The sequence below is a fragment of the Rhincodon typus genome, chromosome 5, assembly GCF_021869965.1.
Source record: "Rhincodon typus isolate 14 chromosome 5, sRhiTyp1.1, whole genome shotgun sequence".
Taxonomy (NCBI): Eukaryota; Metazoa; Chordata; class Chondrichthyes; order Orectolobiformes; family Rhincodontidae; genus Rhincodon; species Rhincodon typus.
The window spans coordinates 119,171,095-119,185,711 of NC_063336.1; positions in this window are offsets into that span (position 1 = coordinate 119,171,095).

Consider the following 14,617-nt stretch of genomic DNA (forward strand, 5'->3'; position numbering starts at 1 on the left):
AGTTTGTAGAGCATACCGATGATTTCTATTTCTCCCATTCTATTCTTCTCACCCTGCAGGTTTTTCCATAGCGATCCAATTTCCTTTTGGAATCACTAATTCTCTTTGCTTTCGTCACACTTGCAAGCAGCGACTTCCAGATCATTACCATTCAATGTGTACAAGAACATTCTTCCTCACATTCTCCGCTCACCCCCACCTTTTGCCCAAAACCTTAAATCTGTGTACTCCTAGAACTTAAATGGGAACAACTAATGGGACAACTTTACCTAATCTATTATCTAAACACGTCATAGTCTTGTATGCCTCTCTCAATTCTACTCTCAGTTTCTTTTGCTTCAGTGAAAACAACTTCAAGCTTACAAAACGTGTGTAAATCCAAAGGAATGACATGAAACAAAGCAAAGAAACAAAGTGATGTGAAGGTGCAGCTACATAAAGGTGACACTGCAGGTGGAAGGACAATTAAAAGAGCAAATCAAATTCTGAGTCTTATGCAGAATAATATTCATTATTATAAAAGGAAGTGAGTGCTATTTGTTAGGATCAGGGCAGAAACAGGCCATTTAGCTCATGCTGAATCTCCAAAGAGCATCCAAACCAGACCCACCACTTCCCTATGGCTAATCCACCTAGCCTGCACACCCCTGGATACTATGGGCAATTAACCATGGCTAATCCACCCCAGTCTGCACATCTTTGGACTGTGGAGCACCCAGAGAAAACCCATGCAGACACAGGGAGAATGTGCAAACTCCACACAGACAGTTACCTGAGGCTGAGAATTGAACCTGGGTCCCTGGTGCTGTGAGGCAGCGCTGCTAATCACTGAGCCACGGTGCCACCACCAGAACATCTGGTAGCTAACCACCATGTGAAGTTTTTGGGCTCCGCTTCATTCTACCTGAAAAGGTTACAATAAAAATATCTTAAGAATTAAAGGAGGAATGCAAGGTTCTAGTTATAGGACAAGGCTCAAACATTTCTTTTTATTTCACTATTCAGAGGGCATTTAATAAAGGCTGTCATAGGAATTTGGTTCCACTGATCGGTAAATTGTAAGCAAAGGTGCAATGACTGAGGGTTGTGTGAAATCAGTAAGATGATCTCTTTATGCAGTATGTTACAAACTTCTTTTGAATCAATACATTGCTGATCATGCTGGGTAATGAAGCAGAAACAAGTTGGGGAAGATTTTAGAATAGAAATGAAGGTAGAAGCCCAGGGCAAAGACCCAACATAATAAATGAAAATTAGACCATGCCCAGATTAAGTGGAAGGAAGCATAAATAAATTTGTCAGTCAGAAGAGACAAATATTTAAATAGAGAATGGAAAGGATACAAAATCAAATTAACTGAATTCAATCAAAGAAAAGGGAGCACATTGAAGACCCTGGTTCCATGTATTGAAGAGGGAGACAATATCAAATTGTTGATTGACAGGGAAGATTTTTTTCTCAGAGCAGAGAATGCTTTAATGCCCGTGGCAACCTTGTGTTGCTGAAATGTGGACCCTTTCCCTGCTGTTGGTCACAGGGCGATGAGATGTTTACAACTTTTTTGTCAGACAATACTTTCTGCACACAGGTCTTCCATTTTAAAAATGGGGGAGAAGCTAATATGTGTACTTGTACAGTTCCAGGTTCTTGCCACTAAATGGAGCTTAAATAATCTTTCTAAAGTCTTTGTGCAGGCTTGGACATCATGGGCTGGGGTTCGCTGGAGCAATCACCTTAAACCATTCCCAGCTGCATAAACATTTTTCTGCACCTTTTTAGTTCAATATTTTTGCCCTATAAGTTGGTGGAAATGTGACCTCTTGGAGGTTTGGTAAGGCAAGGAGAATGGGGGATGTTGGACTCTGGTGAAGAGTTAAGTCTAACAATGTACCTCGTTAGCCAATGAGATTTTGGAGTTAGAAAGAGACAGGAAAAGGAAGGTAATTATGTTAATTAGAATCAAACTCAACCCCAACAGAAGTGAATTGAGAAAGAAAAATTGTGACTTATTTTCAAACTTGACAATGAACTAATTTGACAATTTATTAATTGCTAACATAATAGGATAGATTATCCTTATGAAATCCTTTGTAATAACTTATAAATAGAGGCATGGAGCACAAGAGCAAGGAAATTATGATCAATCTTTATAAACTGCTGGTTAGACCTCAATTGTAGTATTGTGTCAATTTCTGAATGCCTGTCTTTCGGTAGGATGTGAAGCCTTTAGAGAGAAGCGTTTAGAGACAATCCTTTGGAGAGAATGGTTCTGTGGCTCAGATTGAAGGAGATTCAAGCGATTTGAGACAAGATTTGATCAGAAGTATTCAAAATCATCAGCAATGTCAACAAAATAAAAAGAGGGAAACTATTTCATGTGACAGACGGGTTGAGAAACAGAGGAGACAAATTCAAGGTGATTGGTAACGCTTCGCTAGTGACATGAAAAGAAAACATACATAGAGAGTCGTTAGGATCTGGAGTGTACATCCTAAGATCTTGGATGGAAGCAGATTTAATCATGGCTTTCAAAAGTGAGTTGGATAAGCATCTCCAAGCAGATTTTCAGGACCAATGAGACACGGTGTGGGAGTGGGATCATTGCTTTTGGAGAGAGCTGGCATGGACTTAATAGGTAGAATGTCCATCTGCTGTGTCATCTGATTCCCAGAATCTCTGGTTCTGTAGTTACACGGCCACAGGTGGTGAGGGAGGGAGGAAGCGTTGAGTAATAGTCTCAAACCATCCGCTCTGGAACAGTAGTAATAGGTCAGTGGTGTTTTCCTCCTATCTATATTGCATGAGAAATAAAACTAGGCCAGACAGGAAAGATGTGAGGAAGCAATTCCTCACAAAAGGTGATTTATCCCAAATGTTGTTGAGGTTACGTCAATTGAAAATTTCAAAACTACAATTGACAGTCTTTGTTGGGTGAGGACGCTAAAGTGATGGGACCAAGTGGTGAATGGAGTTAGGATATAGATCAGCCATGACCTAACTGGATAGTAAAATAAGCTGAAGTGACTGAATGACTTTCCATGTTCCAGTTTTTTTTTTGCTTTTTGTTTTTTGTTTTGCTGGATCTAACCATCTAGTATTAGCCTTCCTCATTTGTCCATTGTCCTGAGGTTTCTACCATTAACACACCACCTTTATTTACTTCCACCACCTCTGAATGATCCATTGATATTCCAGCAGCCTGCCTGGCTTAGACTTGGCGGTATCTACAAATGCCCCCAGTATTGGAAAGTTTCAGTTTATCCTTCCCAGCCTGATACAGTATTGTTAGAAGGCGATGCCTTTGTCTTTACAGTGGTATTGCCATCTAATGTTTCAAAAACTAAACTTCTCAGCTCCAGGCCTCAGGTATCTTAACCACCTCACTGCTTCCCACACTGTCAACCCTTTAGCTATCTTTTCAATATTGGTTGTACTCAATTTCTGAACTTTTGACACTTAGAATCCCAAGTTTTACAATATTTTGTGGCCTAGTGCACCAATTTATCACTATTAAATACTAATTTGATACTTCAATATCATTTAAAAGATCAAATTAGTGGATAAATTGATTGTGGTGCTTTATTATGTTCGATGGTGCTCAGTGTTTTGTAGTCCTACTTCTCTTTGACAATTTTTTTCCTCTCCTATTGTCTCTTCACTCTTCTAATTGCTGCCTCATCCACTTTTTCTTCAATCACCATCTCTTCAAGTTTAACCAAGCATTCCCTCACCCTAATGTTTAAATAAACTTTCAGTGCTCTTGAGCCAACTCTCCTCTATTTTTCCTTTACTTTTCCACAGTGTTCTCTGTCCACCCCTGCCCTGTATTTCTCTCCTCTCTTGCCCTGCTTTCTCCTTCTACACAACATTACTCCATTTTCTTCCTTCTACAGCCTTGTTGAATCCCTACAGTGTGGAAACAGGCCCTCTAGCCCAACTAGTCTGCACAACCCTCACAGCATCCCACCCAGACACAGGGAGAATGTGCAAACTCCACACAGACAGTCACCCAAGGGTGGAGTTGAACGCAGGTTCACTGGTGCTGTGGGGCAGCAGCGCTAACCACTGAGCCACTCTGCCACCCTAACAAATAAAATGATCTGGTGATCTTTCATCAGCTTTTGCTGACTTGTTCTCTGCCAACTACCCTGACTTGACTGGAAGATTATATTTAGTTTTGTCTTTCCATACATACCATGACTACAAGGTTGTCTGGTGTAACATGAGTAGATAAGAAAGTTATAACAAATTGGAAAAGGGAGTTTGGGAGAAAATGATCAAAATACAGAGCCATAAAAAAGCTTTCCCTGGGCATACTTGTAGTAATAGGATTGTCAACATAGGGACTGGGCTGCTGCAAAAGAGATAGAGAATTAAACTAGATTGTAGTGACAGTATTGACAGATATCAAATAAACACTTCATCTCTCTGCAAATTAAAGCAGAGGTTGGGATGGTTAAATACTTTTGGGTGTTATAATTAAATAGAATTGATACAACTAACATGACTCAAACCTAAAATAAAGAAAGTTATGGATTAAGTGCTTTACACTTTAGAGGCAATTTAGAAGGATTAATGGAGTGTCCACTATCTTTCTCTAAAGTCATATGGGATGGAAAATTGTGCAGGTGAATTGAAAAGATGTGGCAAGAAAATTGTCATGGTGTCTGTTTCAGCTGCTTTTATTTGCTGCAAATTTGAGCAGAATGGTTTAGGAACAATAAGCATGGGGACAGGCACAAAAGGTTAAGTGACTGGTCTGCGGACCGTTAAATTAAGCTCTAGTAAAGGTTGTCTGATTAATTTGTGTTATATTTCTTCTTGTACCTTCTCCAAAGAAAAATTGAACAATGGATCTTGTGGGTATAATCAAAATAATGTCATTAGGCTTTGTTTATCAATTTTCAAATTCCACTTTCCCCTTCAATAACTCTGGAAAATGGAATAGTTTAACTCCACAAGAAAACATTCACAATATGTATTTGATAATTTTAAGGACTTTATGACTGAAATGATGTATTTAGCTGCAAAATTTAATTTAAACAAGTTTCCCTGCTAAATGGACATGGCTGCACAATTAGTGATTGAAGATGGAAGTGCAACACTCTGAGATGTTTATCGTGTATTATTAACAGATATTCTAAAGAACAGTGAGATGCAGTAACAACACAGTGTGGAGCTGGAGGAGCACAGCAGGCCAGGCAGCCTCAGAGGAGCAGGAAAGCTGACGTTTCGGGTCAGGACACTTCTTCAGTTTTCTTCTGAAAAAGGGTCTCGATACGAAACATCAACTTTCCTGCTCCTCTGATGCTGCCCAGCCTGCTGTGTTCCTCCAGCTCTATACTGTGTTGTCTCTGACTCTAGCATCTGCAGTTCTTGCAATCAATGAGCTGCTGTAATCCTTTTTTAACAAAAATCAATTCTCACATGTACAACATAAGGTAGGTGTATAGATGTGTGAAGCATGGCGATGATTAAATAATGCCATTCCATATCCACTGTGCACCATACAACTTCAGTGCACATTGTAAAGTGAGTTTCATTTGAGACTTAACAAATAAGAAGAGTTAAGTATGTAATCAAGTAAATTGAACATCACAAATTTGGCATTTTATGTCCCTAATATTTCAAGAAGAAATTCAACTATACTGTTAAGACCATTGGTTATGAATCAAAGAAAATTATGACATGGAATATTGGGGATTTCTCGTTGGCTAAGGAAAGCTCGAGGTTTGTATGTTGTATAGATAACTGCATATGGTTTGGTGGAAGTAAATCCTGCAGTAAATTTATTTATTAACAGGATCTTCATTACCATATACACTCGTGTACAACAGAAAAGCTGTTGACTTTGCTGCTTAAAACCTTGCAAAGTGAGTAAGACACTTGTGATGAACTAAAGAATTTATTTCAAGCCACCTTCCTGTTTTCCAACTATGAACATTTAAACAAAGGTGTCTGAAACCAGAAAGCTCATGTTTGTTGAAACGGCGGTTAATTAAAGAATTAGCAGACTGTGTTAACCTAAATCGGTTCCAATTTAATCAGCATATGGCATTTATCTAGTCGCTACATGATATTATATCCTGATCGATTGATCAATGAAGCCATTGATCAGCATTCAAGTTTGTTCACTTGAAAAAATAGTTCTAATCCACATTGTTTTCACTGCACTGGCCTCCCTTCTCACATCTGCAGTTTTAGCCATTGCTCACTTGTATGTTACAATCTGGTGGCAGCATCTGAAAATGTGGGCTCAGGATCCACATATATGTGGACAATAGCCATCACATATATGGTCACTATGTCTGCTGACCAATCCAGTCTTGAATGTAAGACAAAATATTCCAGCCTCTGCTGCTATGTTCACATTAGAAAAGTGATTTTTGAAAAAAAAATTGCCAGTCAGCTGTATTGATGGAATATTTTTCTTCATGTGCTGGAATTTTCATTTCTCGTTTTAGATTCATAGGAAAAAAAGACCAAGGGTAAACATTTCAAAAAGTTTGTTGAGAAAATTATGCTGAATTCTTTTAAATATATTTCAGCTCTAATTTTCCCAAGATTGGAGACCACTTGTGCCCTGGCAGAAATGCTGGAAGAAGGTAGGAATTGCAATTCCCAGGTTTAAATGAGCATCTTTCATTTTTGTGCGCACACGATGGGGAAGGTTGAAGTTCACACATAACCAGTTCCTGAATGCAACTGGCTACTTAAATGACCCAACTCCTCCACTGAGATCAGGTTTTCGAGCTGCATTCATCTAGGACGCACGGAGTTAATATAGTTAGTGAAGGGAATAGGGAGTTGGGTGGAAGTAGGGACTAAATTGGAATAGGGATGTGAGGAGCCATGAGGGACAGCCAGAGAGCACTAGGCTGCATGAGAGTGTATGGGTGTGAAGGGTGAAGGCTGGAGGGATGATTTATACTTGACCACTTTGGAGAAATAAGGTACCAACTTGGAATTGTGGAAAAGCACGCACGTCAGTATAACATGCATAAATCCACTGGGACTTGCAAAGATGTCAAGAATCAACCCAAGCAAAAACGTGAAGTTTAAGAAAAGCACAACTAGGTACTTCAGAGTGCCTGATTGTTTAAAATCATCATAGGATGTTTTGGATGACTAATTTTCCAAACTCTCATTTTCATAACTGTGTGCCTATTGTTGGATGGTTCCACCTGTGTATTGAATGGAAATGTTTGTTGACATACAGTAATAATCACTTACGCAAAATATTTGCTTTGATAAGTCCATTATGAAAGTAACTTCACTGCATCAGATGTTTATTTCATATCAAGCAAAGTGGGCTTTTATCGATAAAGGTGTAATCAAAAGGCTGGCGACTTTATTTTCTGTCATTGCTACTCCTGATGAAAAGATAATAGTTACAATGGAGACAGAAGGGTAAATAGTGGTGGGAGATTTACAGTTGACACAGATTTGCCACAGATTCTGTAAAGGGTCTTTGGGATGAGTGAGGGCATATTGGGCATTTGGAGGCATAGGGTGGAGGCTGGGTAAATGGATATTGGTTGGCACAGTGTATTTGGGCCATAGGGTGGTTACAAGAGCATAAGTTGGTATGAATTATGCATAGAAAGTGAGGGGCTGAGGGCAATGAAGTGAATGGTGAGGTATACTGATGATCTGCAGCTATTAAGCTCTCATGGTATGAATGTGAGATGTGCATCACATGGTGTTGAAGAATTCAATTACCTTTTATTACATTCTTGGTATTTACATATGAACACTACAATTACAGCATTTGAGTGTCTGTACTTTAGCGAAGCAATCCAAATGTATTGTAGCACACATCCCTCAGCATGCCATGCTGCAAGAGGATGGAGCTCAGTAAGATGGAGTCCGAGAGCTATGTACAATTGGGTCACATGCCAAGGTATGGTGCTGCCATCGTGGGCATGCCCCTTCCTTAAAGGTATATTGCAGATCTGACCTGAGACACAACTCAATAGGCGTGAGGAATGTTTTCAGACTTAATCGTTATTTTTAAAGTTTGAATAAATGCAGTCCTCAGGCTTACCTTCCACCCAGCTCTCCTTGAGAACTGGGCTGCCTCTTAGACTGTTCCCGGGGTACCTGAAATACCTCTCAATCCCTCTCAATCCAGCCATACTCCACTAACCCTGAATATCTGAATGCACACTGTTTTTTGAAAGATCTGCTTCACAGTAGCAGGTTTTCTCCCAACTGTGTCCACGACCCAGGAAAGTAAATCAAAACTTGCATTTTGATTGTTTAAGAAAAATAATGGCTGATTACATGCCTATTATAGATTGTTTATTAAAATTTTATAAATTTATTGATGAGAGACAGTCAAGGAGAGTCTGAGATCACAGAAAGAATGAAAGGAAGATGGGTGGGGGACTTTGGGTAGTGAAAGAGAGAGTGCTTTGTTCATTTTAATGTTTAACATCTTAAAGTAAAACAGCCAATTAAATTAGTAGTCAAATTGATAGTAATCAAATGATTATATTAATTAGACAGAATAGCTTAATCCTAATTGAATATACTTACCCAACAGGTTAAAACAAAACTTGTTCACTAACATCCTTTAGGGAAGGAAACTGCCATCCTTAGTCAATCTGGTCTACATATGACTCCAGACCCATAGCAATGTGTTTGACTTTTAACTGTCCTCTGAAATGGTGCAGCAAGACATATTTGGATGGATTTGGAGTGCAGTGGACAATTCCAAAATTTGCAACATGATACAAAACTTAGAAGCATTGCAAACTGTAAGGAGCATAGCGTCAAACTTCAAAAGGACGTAGGCAAGTTGGTGGAGAGGGCAGATAAATGGCAGACCATGTTCAGTGTGAGGGTAGGAAGAACATGAACATTTTGGAAGGAAAGACATGGACAGACAACATGTGAAAGAGGCCACAGCAGTTAAGGAGGTGCAGAAACAGATGGAGGTGGGTGTATACGTGCATAGGTAGGTCATTGGGGACGACACGAAAGGTGGAGAGAACGGTTAATAAAGTGGCATCCACGTGCCATGAAAGAACAAGTTAAATTTTTAAAAAGTCCTTGCAGCAACCTTGCACATCTGATGTATTGGCAAACAATACCAAGTAAGCCAAGTTAACTAATGCAGATTAGCCATTGTAAATTATCTCACACCAGATCAGTTCTGTGGCTCAGAGTGAAGTCACATGATAAATCTTACATGCTCTAAGCTTCTTTTGGGAACCTTCCCAGAACAGCACTGCTGATGTTGACAATGGGGCAGTTACAGATATCAACTTGTGTCCTTGTGAAATCACTCCACTTAGTGCAGCGCCATGCATCAAATTTATCTTAAGGGAATCTTTTAATCAGTGCACAGCTAAGCTACCACTTATTTTAAAAACACCAAAATTGTTCCTCAGTGTGACACTTAATTCTTACGCGGCAGTTTTATTTAGTCATCGACCGCGAGTATTTTTGGCCCAACACAAAATGGCTATTTTGTCAAATCAAATCAAAGTGATAAATGGAAAAGCAGGCGTTGACTTGAAATGCTGAAATTGCCCAGATGATTAGTTTGGCAAATGAATATTGACAATGAACCTGGTTTGTACTGTGGAAGATGTGGCATTTCTTAATGGTCAAATGTTCCAACACACGCATCGTTTATACATTCAGCTGCCAGGAGACACCTGTGCTCCTGTGCTTCTGCTTCCTGCCAATCATATGATGAAGAGACAGTGGCACTTGGGTGGATGACAGAAAATATTGTAAACAATATGCATATGAGTGTCTCAAAAGTATTTCATTCAAATGGAGCAAGACATTTCACAAAACAATCATGTAACCAATTTGTGGTTCAAGTTAAATTGACTTTCAGTTGAAGGTTAATGTGCAATGTGAGTACATTGCAGTTTCTTGGAAGCTGTCTACACTATTAAAGAGCTATTTTCTGAACCTTCATAACAGTTACACAAAATTTGGAAATCAAGTTGTTTCTTTGACATGAATTGAGTACAACATTAAATGGTTTCTCAGAATAGGTTGATAAAACAAATTGAACCAATTATTTGGCAATCAAGTCACCTAAAATCTCTTGAATGAAGTGACTCTATTTTCAGGCATTAGGAATATAATGGTACATGCCTCTAAGCCCTTATCCACCTGGGGACTGTAGTATTGATCCACTCAGGACTCAGTTTAGGAGACAAGTTGATGAAGGAAAGGGGGGCACATTGAGGGAAGTCTGAGTGGACTACTCCTGCTCCTAATTCACATACTCTAAAACTAGGGGCAAGAGCCTGCAATTGGCAACTTCAGTATCACCATCAGATATAGGAGCAGAAGTAGGCCATTCAGCCCATCAAGTCTGCTCTATCATTCAGTGAGGTTGTGGCTAACATAATAATCCTCAACCCTACTTTCCTGCATTTCCCCATAACCCTTGATTCCCTTACTGTTTAAAAATCTATCTCAGCCTTGAATATATACTTTAAGACCCAGCCTCTATCGCCCTCTACAGCATGATGCCTTGCGTTCATTACCAAAAATGTTGTCAATTGATAGCACATGATTTGGACGCTCCCCAGTGACCACCTACAGTTAATCTGCGATGCATATTGCCACTATTTGTAATCAATTTACTTATTTAAGGGCTGGTAAAGTCATTTCAGGTGTTGGGAGTTAACTGTAATTCCAGTTAGAGCACCATGTCTATCTATGTTCAGCAGAATACAGGCATCTTATTCCAGCTGGGAGCTACATTCCTCTGGTTTTTTTGTCTGGAATCTGTAGACAAGAGATCGAATAGCATAATGCCTTGTGCGGTTAGAGTTCTGAATGTAATATCAGTGGCAGGGAACTTCTAGGAATAGAATTAGTAGTCACATAGAAGAAGATGGGTCATTTAGGAAGAGTCAGTATGGATTTCTAAAGGGGAAACTGTGTTTGGCAAACTTTCTGGAAATTTTTTGAAGAAATAACAAAGGGCCAAAGAGGATAATGTCTTGGATGCAGTGTACATGGACTTTTGAAAAGACGTTCAATACAATGTCACCCAAATGTGAGAAAAGGTTTTGCTCATGGAATAAAAGGGTGGGTAGCAATGTAGATACAAAATTGACTGAGCGATTGGAAATAGTGACAGTCAATAGATATTCTTTGGGCTGGAGGAAGAAATGAAGAGTTACTCAGGAAGCAGTATTGAGAAGCTTACTTTTCCTGACTCTATATTAATGATTGAGATCTTGGTCTGCAGGGGGCACTTTCAAAGTTTATGGATATTATGAAACTTGGCAGGATTGTAAACTGTCAGGATGAAAATGTAGAACTCCAAAAGGACATTGACAGGTTTGTAGAGATAAAGTTCAATGCAGAGAAGTGAGAGGTGATACATTTTAGACAGAAGAATGTGAATATACAAAATAAAGTAGGGGTATGATACTGAGAAGGTGCAGGAACAGAAGGACTTGGGTGTAAATGTGCATAGATCACAGAAGATGGCAGTTGATAAAGCTAACAGTATCCTGGGATTTATTAATAGAGGCGTAGAATCAGGAGTAAGGAGGTTTTACTCAACTTAGACCTTAGCTTGAGTATTGTGTATAATATTCGGTGCCATTCTCCAGGAAGTATGTGAATGCATTGTAAGGAACACAAAGAGGTTTGCAAAAATGATTCCAGCAATAAGAAAATTCAGTCATGAGGATATTTTGAAAAGGTTGGGACCGTTCTCCTTGGAGAGAGGGCTAAAAGGAGAGCTGATAGAAGATTTCAAAATTGACACGTCTGCATAGAGGAGATAAGGAGAAAGTGTTCCCACTCAGAAGGATCAAGGTCAGGAGGGCACAGATTTAAAGTGACGTGAGAAAATGCTTTACTGTGCAATGAGTGTTTCAGGTCTAGAATGTACTGCCTGGAATTATGACAGAAGCAGAATCAGTTGCAGTGTTCAAGAGGCGATTGGATGACGATTTGATGAGAAATGATGTGCATGGGGATCTGGAAAAGGCAGGTGAATGGCACCAAGCCATGTAGCTCAGTGGTGAACCCTTGTAGACATAATTGGCTGAATAACCTCCTTATGTGCAGTAACAGTTTTGTGATTCTGTAATGGAATGGGCTATACTTGCTGAACAAGGAGTACAAAAGAAACTGTAAGATTGCTTCACTGAACATGTCTGTGATGCTGCCTGATATCCCCTTGTGATGAGTGCTACATTTTCCCAGCCAACCCAGGACCTGCTTTATCGCAACAAACATAAAAGTATTTAAATGTCAAACTGTTGAAATCAAAGCACCTCACATTGAAATTATTTTAGACTAGTGACTTTTGTTATACAAATAACACTTGGACAATCAAATAGTAACAAAAGTTTCAGTCATGTTTTAGACACAGTAAGTATCTCATTGAAGTTAACTCTCGGGGGCAATGTCCAACCTGAGCCTAATCCCAGACTAAAGCAGAGCAATCAGCTAAATGTTTAGGATGTGAAAATGACTGAGAAAAAGGAATGTTTTGGAAAGAGAAAATGAATAAAGTGAGTTAAATTCCTGCTGCAGGTTTATAATGGGAGCATATTTATTTTAGAATAGCTGGTGCTGTGCTGATGTCTTGAGTTGAGCAATAGTCATGTTATGTTATGAAATGGTCCCTATTATGTTTATTTCTACTAAAATGTTTTTTGGGCCGATTGTTATGCATTTCCCTTGGCTTCAATGCTGTAGGTCATCTTTGTGATTAGTTCTTCCCTCCACACCCACAGCCCCGTCCTGCGGAATGATAAAGATTGGATTGATCTGTGGAGAGGGACTGTGACAGCAACAGCTGAATGGCTCCCACTTAATGACTCTGACACTGTATTTCATTAAGTACAGTTGTACTAGTCTGATTCTGCAGACATTCAGCCTACAGGCATGACATTACAACTTCTTGTACTCTGAACTTGGTCCCATTTCTTTGAAGTGTGCCTGAACATGCATTTCTCCAATCTTTAATTTGACGAACTAAAAACAGCTTTGTAAGACAAGAAAGGACATGAATTGTCAAGCTGTTTTACAGACTGCAGGAACTTAGATGGAACATTGTAATCAAAGCTCACTCATTTTGTTGATCTTCAAATGCTTCCTTAAAGTATGGCCAGTAATACACTGAGCTGTCTTGGACACAGTTCTATATGGAACCAGCTTAGGTGCTCTAACATTGACCATGTCCTATCTTATACTGGCTTGATTGGTAACTAGATGTCTCCTTTTGCATGTTTTTTCCTCAGTTAGCCCCCTCGAATGACCTGCCAGAGGTCATTCCTATTTCTGACATAGGAATTGTGTGATCTGTTTGTTTAACACTTCCCAATCAATAATTTGTCTTTTAGGTTCCTGACCAAATGAAGAAAATAACTTCTACTCCCCGACCACAATACCAACAATAAAATGGTCATGATTTTTGGCTTATCTTTAGCCTACACCTTTTGATGAGGTTCCTGTTTGTAATTGTAACGACAGGATGCAGCTGGAAGGGAAAGCAAAGCCAAAGTGAGCTAATTTTAATGGAAAGTCCACCATCTGCCTGCAAATCGTTTGCAAATCCTTTTGTAAGAAAATAGCAAAAAGAAGTCCTGAAATGTGATAGCAGGCCCAGATTTTACGGGAAGTATGGGAATGGAGGGTGTTGGGGGTTCACTCATGATGCAAGACTGCACATTTTTATGACCAAGTGACACATCAACTAGTTTCCCAGCCGGCCACATGGTGCTATCTCCTGGGAAGGCCTGTAAATGCATGGGTGCATGCTTTCCCAAGAAGTTGCACTCATCCAGGGCTCCAATTCAGCGATGGAAAATAAATCAATTTCTCTCACTCTCCCTCTCTTTCTCTTCCCTCTATACATGCCTATTGTTCCATTATCTTGCTCCTATACTGAGGTAGACTTGCTTGTCCAACTTGGCATCTTCAGCTAGCTCAGACAGCATTGCAAGTTTAACATGTAGTCTTTCATAGTGTGGCACTGAAGGAAAGAATCTCAAACAGACAATATTGTATACTTAGTTTTTTGGGGCATCCTAATGTTTGAGCTCTTGGTTGGTATGCTGTATTGATGTCCTAAGTTCCCTACTTGGGTCACAAATGGTGAACATCCATTCATAGCCACCAGTAGTCAATCATGTTTAAACTCAAAGGTAGTCCCTCAGAGCTGTCTACTCAAAGAGAACAAGGCAGTGCCATCTATAACTTAAGGCCGAATTCAGCAGTGGGCTCTAATACTAAGTGCATATAATTACAAGTTGGAACACTGTCCAGGAGGCCAAGTAACAAATGCAGATGCATTGAGCCACCTCCCACTGGCAGATACACCATCGGTGGTACTGACACTGGAAGAGTCCATAATGGTTTTGAATTTTATGGGCACACTTCCAGTCAGGGCTGACAATGTTTTGGATGCAGAAAGATCCAGTCCCAGCAAAACTTAAACAGCTGGTCACAACCAGAATTGAAACCTTTTTGGATGCAGAGAGGCCAGATCACCACTGTGGATGGCATATTATCATGGGGAGCAAGAGTGATTGTCCCGAGCAAACGTTGTCACCAGACACTGGCTGAACTCCACCAGGATCATCCAGGGGTTTCCAAAGTGAAGATGTCG